General features: G+C 34.7%; 1 pseudogene; it reads right to left on the bottom strand.

Annotated features, from left to right (window-relative positions):
• Positions 1–827: 827 nt before the first annotated feature.
• LOC130715205 (signal peptidase complex subunit 3B-like) lies at positions 828–1,314 on the bottom strand (annotated as a pseudogene).
• Between the last annotated feature and the right edge of the window lie 7,547 nt (positions 1,315–8,861).

Here is an 8,861-nt window from a genome sequence, read left to right as displayed (position 1 = left end):
AATTATAAGATGTAGGACATAATGAATGTTATAAGGTACTCAAAGCTAAGGAGTAAGGAAACATAAAACATTTTGTTAAATAATGTAGTGGTTAGTCTATATAAAGTAAGCCATAGAATACATTTAAGTTTTAATTTTAATGATATGTGATGAACTTCAGCTGCAATATATAGCTTGAGGCATGGTTATGCTAATTATGCAGCTGTATGTGGCATACCTGTGACAGAGTGGCTACCCACTTCAATATCTTTCTGCAATCATGGTGTTAGATTAGATGAACTCACAAGGACTTACATGTATCACTAATTTATTTGCATTATTTTCATTTCAAATTTTAAATTACTGAGATATGATTGCATCTTTTACTGATATGCAGAGCTGAATATGATCCAAAAAGTGATTTGCTGGAGCACGAGTTCATGTTAAAAGGGAAATTGTTTCAACGGAAGGATGTGGAGGTAAGGTTAAAAAATAAATTCACCATGCCAGTAAAAGCATTAGATATGTGGAAACCCATTGAAAGATTGCACAGTTCTGCTTATGAGGTTCTTTTACCCTTAAAGCAATGTCGTTTGATAACTTTTTCCAGCCTGCAGCTATTTCAGACATCAGAGAAATCAGTGAAAATACACAAATGGTTGAACAAAGGTACAAATGGGATAGGGGAAAGCAGGATGAATGAAAATACTCACAACCAAATTTCGGATGTGCAAGTGTTCAAAGTTAAAAATCATATTGATTTCCAACATCCAAAACATGAAATCCTTTCCTCTGATCCTAGCTCTTTAAAGTTACAGCTAAAACATTAACATGACAAGAAGGCATCATCATCTATATTCCTCAGGCAATCGGTAACCTGGTATAACTATTTTATCTGCTAACCTTTTGCCAGTCTTTGGCATAACATGCCAGTGCACAGTCAAGTTGAATTCTTTACCACACAAATTGCTTCCCTGATCAATGAAGTGGTACTTATTTGATGTGTGGATCCAAAACTTGGCATGCTTTTTAGAGGGAATGAACCATCCCACAAGGATATCTGGTTCAAGGAATGTTTTGGAGTTTCACATTCAGCAGCTATCAATACAAAAACCTGTTTTGTGTTCCACGTGAAAAGAGACTACAAATCTTCTGATATATTCAATGTCATTGTCGTTGGGCTGTTTTTGAAACCAGTTGATCTTCAGGATCGGGACTTGCACAGAGGGAGAAGGGGAATTGAGTGTATCAGAGAAGGAACATGCCGCACATAAAGGCCAGAATGATTATGGCAAATAAGAGCAGAGCGTTGGCTCTGTACCTGAATGAATGCATTTTGGTGGCTTTTTCCGTTGCGACCCAACGATGACTCCGCTAAGAGAGGGAGAGCGACGGTGGTAGATGACTCTCCCTTCACCACATAGGGAGTATTTATAGAGAAATCTACTACCTAAAATGTTTACTCCAAAAATCAAGTTCACATTGTGGATGAAAAAATCAAATTAAATCAGTAACATTTAAAGTGATTTAGACTGGAAACAGACGAAAGGATTACTCATCCGAGATTTGCTCCTTGGGAATGCACTCAAATCTGGATTTTAGAAAGAAGGATGAACAAATAACAGTGAATGGAGGTACCTGTCGAAATATGGCTGGTTCCACCATTTTCGGCGAGCGAAACCTCCTTGAACACGGAAGGTCGGCGAAGATGCAATTGAATGAAGCAGAGATGCGATTTGACGGGAGCAGATGAGAAACTGAGCTGTAGATATGGATGAGCAAGCAATAGAAGTAGCCAGCGGACGATGATGACATTGGAGAGGAAACACTGAGCTGCGATGGATGGGTGAGAGTACACTCATGTGACGTAGAAGTAGGTCAAAAAACAGGAAATCAGGAAAAAGAAGAAAATCAGATGCACGATGGAGATGAAAAAAAAATTTGAAAAAGTAACAAAAATAAGGACAGATGGCGTAATGTGATTGGTTGTTTTGTAGGAATAGTGAAATCTAAACTCATGAATAAGAAGTAGTAGATATCTCACACACACATTGATGATTATATTAAAAATATGAAATTCTCATCCTTAATAATAAATCATCTGTCCTCGAATGATAACTCAAATGGTAAGAGTTAGGGAACATGTAGGTTGGGTGAGGGAGGTTTAGGGATCAATCCCTGGAGGGTGTAACTTATCTTTCCGATGTAAAACCCTTTCATGAATATTTTTACTAATTATGTATGCTCAATTCCTAAACTACCCTACTAAAAACTCAAGAGTCTTTTGGGCTTTATTCCTCCATGTAATAAAAAAAAACTCAAGAGTCTCCCCTTTTTTCTCCTTATTTTGTTCCATGTAGATTTTTTCAATTATATACTATATATATTATATTAAAAACGGTATGGTTGTAAATGAGTAAAAGACAAAAAAAATTGGTGATAAATTATTATTTATTAGTTTATTTAAATTTAATTTGACTCTTGGCTTCCCGTTCCCTTGTTTAAAATTGATTTACATTTTAAGCTCTTCTTTGCAATGCACATATCACATAATTACAATCAAAGTATCCACACCCTTGACATTTATATATAGACACAATCATATGTACATAGACAATAAAGTAAAAGTTCATACTTTGTCATGACTAGCTTCATTGTTCCCGTCACGTTTGAGATTTTGCATGAGTCAAAGATAATGACTAATTTCATTTCTCTATTGTTTTGCATTCACTTATTTGTTTCCATTTTAATAGTTTTATTTTGAATCTTATTTTCTTGATGCTCCACTATGGTAAGATTATCGAATGGGTAATGGAGTACGTACAACTCCCGACTAAAGGTAATCTGTTTCTTACTGATCCATTAGGCGTAACAAAAAAGATATGTTTTTAGGTAATCAACAACAAGGGTTACCTACTTCAATCGAGCATCTAGGAAAACAACGACAAAAGATAAAAACCAAAAATAGAAACTCAAAAAAACAAAAAACAAACATTCATTAAAAAAAATTTACAAATTTATGATTTCTTATATTTAAAATATTTTTTTTTCTTCTAATCCATAAAATATCTTTTAAAAAATAACATATATTTAAAAAATCATAAAAAAAACAAAAATGAATATTCCCCGTGCATCGCACGGGTCAAAAGTACTAGTATACGTTAAATTGATTAGTTCTATAATAAATAATGTAAAAGTTATTAACAAAAATTATAATTAGTTATTAATGATCATTTATATTATTATTGTAGAAATAATCAATTTCTCATATATATGATTAAAATATATTAGTATTAAAATTAGTTAAAAGATGTTTGACTTTTATATAACTTACAATACTAATTAATTCCAAACAATAATTAATTATTAATTATCCTTAAAATGAATAATATAAAGTATAATTAACAATCAATTCATAATATGAATAATATAAAATCAAAATTTTTACTATTTTTGATATTAATATTTTAACTATGTCATTAAAAGAATTCAATACATTATAAAAAAGTATAGTAAATAATATATAGTGTCATTTAAAAAAAATTAAAATTTATACTTTTATAAATATTTATTAGCTAATAGAATTTATGACATTAAATAATTTTAATGCTTAACATATTTATGATATATATAATAGTACTTATTTCATTTATTATTTTTAATATTTTCTCAAGTTGTGATTGGTATCTTAGTTATTAGAATTTATTTTTTAATTATATATACACGTGAAATTAAATGTTTATTTCATTAAAGTTAATACTAGTGTTCTTTGATTTTTCCTAGACCATGAAGCTATATATATTGGCTCTAATGACATGACAGTCTCCATGAGTACCATTTTTTCAATTATATGTTTAGTACAATCAACATCATAGTACTCACCTGATCATTTTCTTCTCTAGCTTTTAGTAGAGTTATAAAATGAAATAGTATTTTCACTCCATGAATCTTTAGAAGAGATTTCCTAGGTAGCATCTTTTTTAGAGATCCAAGAATTATTTTGAATCTTTTAGACTCATCATCTTGTATTTCACCTTTATTTTGTCACAAATTTGATCAGTCATTTGCTTTCAGCTTTGTTGTATTTTTGCTACCACCCCAAAAGCTGAACTTAGAAGAGTTTTCTTGGATAACATCAAATTCAACCTATTTCTTAGATCTCTTCCATGATTAATTTTGCGCTCTTCTAGACCAAACATCTTTTATTCCGTCTTTATTTCTTCACCAATTGGAGGAATCATTCAACTTGGGTTTAACTCTCCACTAATTTGTCTAAGAAGAGTCTTGTATAACATCACCTTCAACCTTACATTCAACTATAAATTTATAAGAGCTCCAAGAATCACCTTGGGCTCTTTTAGGCCCACCATCATGTATTTCACACTTATTTTCCCCTCAAGCTTCCTAACGGCTTGAGTTTGTTTTTGTTTGATATGTAGTAGTTGAGTCTCATAGTTTCAATTGGGATGTTTCTTTTTGTTTCAAGAATCCTCTTAGGCACTTTCACATACACTATCTTGTTGAACAAATTTTTTCTTTCCAGAGCTGACCAATCATTACGTTTCTCAGTATTTGATTAGTAAACTTTGGAAAGAAAAAAAATTGTACCACAAGATAGTGGATGTGAAAGAGCCTAAGAGGATTCTTGAAACAAAAAGAATCATCCCAATTGAAGCCATGAGACTCAACTATAGATCATACAAAAACAAACTCAAGCCATTAGAAAGCTTGGGGGGGAAAATATATGTGAAATACATGATAGTAGGCCTAAAAGAGTCCAAGATGATTCTCGGAGCTCTAAAAAGTTAAAATCTGAATGTAAGGTTGTAGGTGGTGTTTTCCAAGGCTCTTCTAAGCCAAGCTAGCAGAGAGATAAGCCCAGATCAAATGATTCCTCCTGTTGGGGAAGAAATAAAGATAAAGTACAAAATGTTGGGTCTAGAAGAGCCCAAAATGTTTCAAGGAGGAGATCTAAAAAAAAGGTTGGATTTGATGTTATCGAAGAAGATTCTTCCTAGTTCAGCTTTTGGGGTGGTAACAAAGATATAATAAATCTGAAGGCACATGATTGGTCCAATTGGGAACAAAATAGAAATACAAGATGTTGGGTCTAAAAGAGGCCAAGATTATTCTTGGAGCTCTCACAGAGGTATTACCCGAGAAAACGCTTCTAAGGCTGATGCACGATGATCTTAGGATATCTCATAATTGCGTCAACTTTCTCTCTTTTAGGCTCTGCTAGGATTTTACCCATCTTGATCTAAGAAGAGCTTTCTCTCCTTCTAGCGGAGCAGCACCTCCCTAATAGGGGAACTTCTGAGGTTTCTTGCCTTCAAGTACCATTTGACTCTTTTCCGCTTAGAATCAGAAGGGACTGAGTGCAAATGAGCTCACTGAACGAAGAGCAGCCTCGAGGCTCAACGAGCCTCAACCCACCACCGCACAAGGAAGCTCCACCAGAACTGGATGGAGATACCATAGATCTGCACATCGATGAAGAAGGAAGTCGGGAAATTGCAAAGAAAACTATAATGGGGAAAATAATCTAAACCAAAACCCTAAACAAAGGGGAAACCAAGAACATCTTATCTAAAGCTTGGAACAACCCTGAGCTTAATGGGTGTTAACTCGCTAATGTTCACTTTTCAACATGAAGAAGATGCAACGAGGGTAATGAACGATGCCCTCTGTAATGTGATGGGACATCTACTCAACCTGCAGTACTGGGTACCGCAAGTTTCTATCTATGAGGTCCACTCCAACCTCGTACCCTTCTGGGTATAGATCCACAGACTACCGATATAGGTCATGTCAACTGCAAATGTCGCAAAAATAGCTAATAGAATCGAGGAAATCCTGGAGATTGAAAACCTTATTATAGGAGGCACTATGCTAAGGACTTTCTTTCGGGTCAGACTCATCGTAGATGTCAACAATCCCTTACCCACATGGTTCTGGGTTCCAAGGATGCTCTTACCCAAGGCTTGGGCCTTCTTGAAATTCTAGAAATTACATAGTCTTTGCTATAAGTGTGGTGTAATAGGGCACAAGTAGAAGGAATACAAGGCCCCTCGAGCTATGTCAGCGTTAAACCCTTCAACATCGCACTACACCCCCTCCCTTGGGGTGCCACCAGCAAAATCACTAGCATCTATGGCTGCGAGAAGACATGGCTACACTAGTGAAAGAACTAAGAGTCCTAGAGTTACGCCTCCTAAATCCTCGTCGGTCATAATTAACTCGACGGTCAATCAGGAACTTAGGTACTGGCAGAAATAAAGAAGATAAAAGAGTTGGATTCACCAAGGTAGATAATTTGCTGGGATTAAAGTTTCGTTGTTTGACCCCTATGTATCCTATTGATTCACATACAAATATTGTTCTATGAAATTGATTCCCCCCACCATTTCTTATCTTACTACCCAGTTTTTCAGTGTAGAAGATTATCAACTCAACTATATTAATCTTCAATCCCTTGATCGATTAACAATAATAAGTAGCACAGTGTGATGAGATATACTTTGGTAATAACTATGGCATGATTGAGACACTAATTATCACATTAGGAGAATAGGAGGAGAGTCAAACATGTCCCATTTGAAACTGAGGAAAGTGAGGTTATATGTATTTTTTAATCAATTTTGTAATGACAGGTTTCTATTAGCAGCAAAAAGTCTAAATTTTGTCTTTGAGAAGAGGCTGAAATAGTACCGATTGTAGTTCTCTATACAATGTTTAATGCATATGTTGTGAATTTAAATGTCCACTTATCTCTTATGCAAATGATTAGAGGACCAGTGTAGATTTTCCTTTTTTCATCATGCTGAACATATTCACCACCTTCACCTGTGTTTTGTCTGAAACCTTCTTTAGCTTGAGAAGGACTAAAATTTGACATAGACCCAGTTTCAATGTATTGAAAATTCACCAAACCATGTGCAGTGGAGGAGTTTTGGAATTGGAACAACATTACAACCAATAGTAGGAGAGATAAGTAAGCCAATGCAATCACCCTCATGGTCTCAAGGAACAGATTATGCATGGAAAGGAAGACCTGTAGCTGCTCATAAGTTTTTAAATAATAAAAAAAGAACATGCTTCTTTAATTTTTGGACCAGATTCAAAAGGGGTAACTAAACAAAATCAAAGAAAGAAAACTTAAAGGTAGATTGTAGATGTGGTTTCCTTTTTCCTCCTTTTAGCACTCATTTTAATTCCTAAATTGTTTCCTAAGCATCTAGAAATTGATGAGGTGATAATACTAGAATCACTTGATAAAAGATCTAAAGAAATGTTTGAATGGTCAGACGAAGGGAAGTTGACGTGTTCAATGTAGCAAAATTTATCCCTTAAAAAAATTGCTAATTTTCATTTTTTTTTAGGTTCCAAGTGAGTTTAGCTGCAAAATCTTTGTTCTTTTGTTGTTTAAGGCAGAATGCATAAGCTCATTCTATCTCACCTTTTAAGATATTATCTAATGATTCAGTTAGCCCAACATAAGCACATTGTAAATCAACTTAAATGACAGATAGAAGTAGCATTCAGGTGTTAATATGACAAGTTTCCTCACAGTAATGGCAACGGTATAGCTACATGTGGGTTTGTTGCGAGGCCAAAGCAGCATTAATGCGTTTATTGATCGTGTAAATACAACTAGGATAGAGCCCGTTTGCCCGTGCGATGCACGGGTAATTTTTTACCAAATCAATTGTTAATTATAATTATTGAGTATTTTTTTGAAGGTAATTATTGAGTATTTTATATATATATGAAATAATACAATGATATATTTACTAAAACATACAATTTTAATTAGTGGAACACTTATATGTTCTTATTATCTTCCTTTTATGTATCAATGTTTCATTTACTTATACACATTAATTGGCTAACATTGCAATATTAAGTTTGGTTCGCTCTTTACAGTTATTATGGAGCTTGTCGGTGTGATTTCCAGCTCAATCTTGCATGTAAAAGATAAACAAATAATTCATACAAAGAGGTACAAATAAGGTATGTAACACCCCGATTTCGGTGGCGTCACTTTAGTAACCAAAAATAAACTTAATGCGGAAAAACGTGAATTTTTTTTTTCGATAATAACTAAGACAAGACTGAATTGAATAAAACCCAAATGCGAAAAGCAATAGAATTAATATACAATATATAAACAGCCCCCGCTGTAAGTAACAACCTCGTCACGAGTAAACCTCCAGTGACGGTAATAGAAGAGTAGCGCCCGTAGACAATATGTACAAACCGAATATAAAGGTAAGTGTCCGCAACACTATCCCTCAAAACTGAGAATAAGCTGACCCAATGGCCTGAAAATAAGACCTCCTAAGTCCAACCAACTCTCTGTGATTCCCATAAGGAAACCACACAAAAAGCTATAGGTGGGAAACTACCCTGTCCCAAAGAAACAAATGATGTTCAGAGCTAAGACTCTACTCCTACACTAATCCCATCTTGAGGAGCTCACACCAGCACTAAAACCTACATGCTAGCATGATCGTCGTCCGAACTCGAAATCCAGAACGACCTAGTCTATGTACACCATCCGTCATCCTCTCGCTACCGCGATGCGCTCCTGTTCCAGCATCTCACTCTAGTTCCCCCCGAAGGGTGAACCATCATGATCTAGTCCGCCAAAGACATCTGACAAAGGGCGTTTGTCCGCTAAAGCACACACAGAAGACGCGAGGGTCAACTCCAAAGAATTACGTAAATAATAGCACGGATAGATACAAATAATAGAATAGCCACTTAGGCTTATAGCTAGGGATAACATCCTAGGGTTACATATCCCATAATGAACTTAACAGCAATAATAACAATTAACATGTTCCAATTAGGATTAACAAATAACAATCACATTCGAC

Source organism: Lotus japonicus, chromosome 4, assembly GCF_012489685.1.
Source record: "Lotus japonicus ecotype B-129 chromosome 4, LjGifu_v1.2".
Classification (NCBI taxonomy): domain Eukaryota; kingdom Viridiplantae; phylum Streptophyta; class Magnoliopsida; order Fabales; family Fabaceae; genus Lotus; species Lotus japonicus.
The sequence above is the reverse complement of the archived record's forward strand: the minus strand, read 5'-3'. Positions and strand labels throughout refer to the sequence as shown.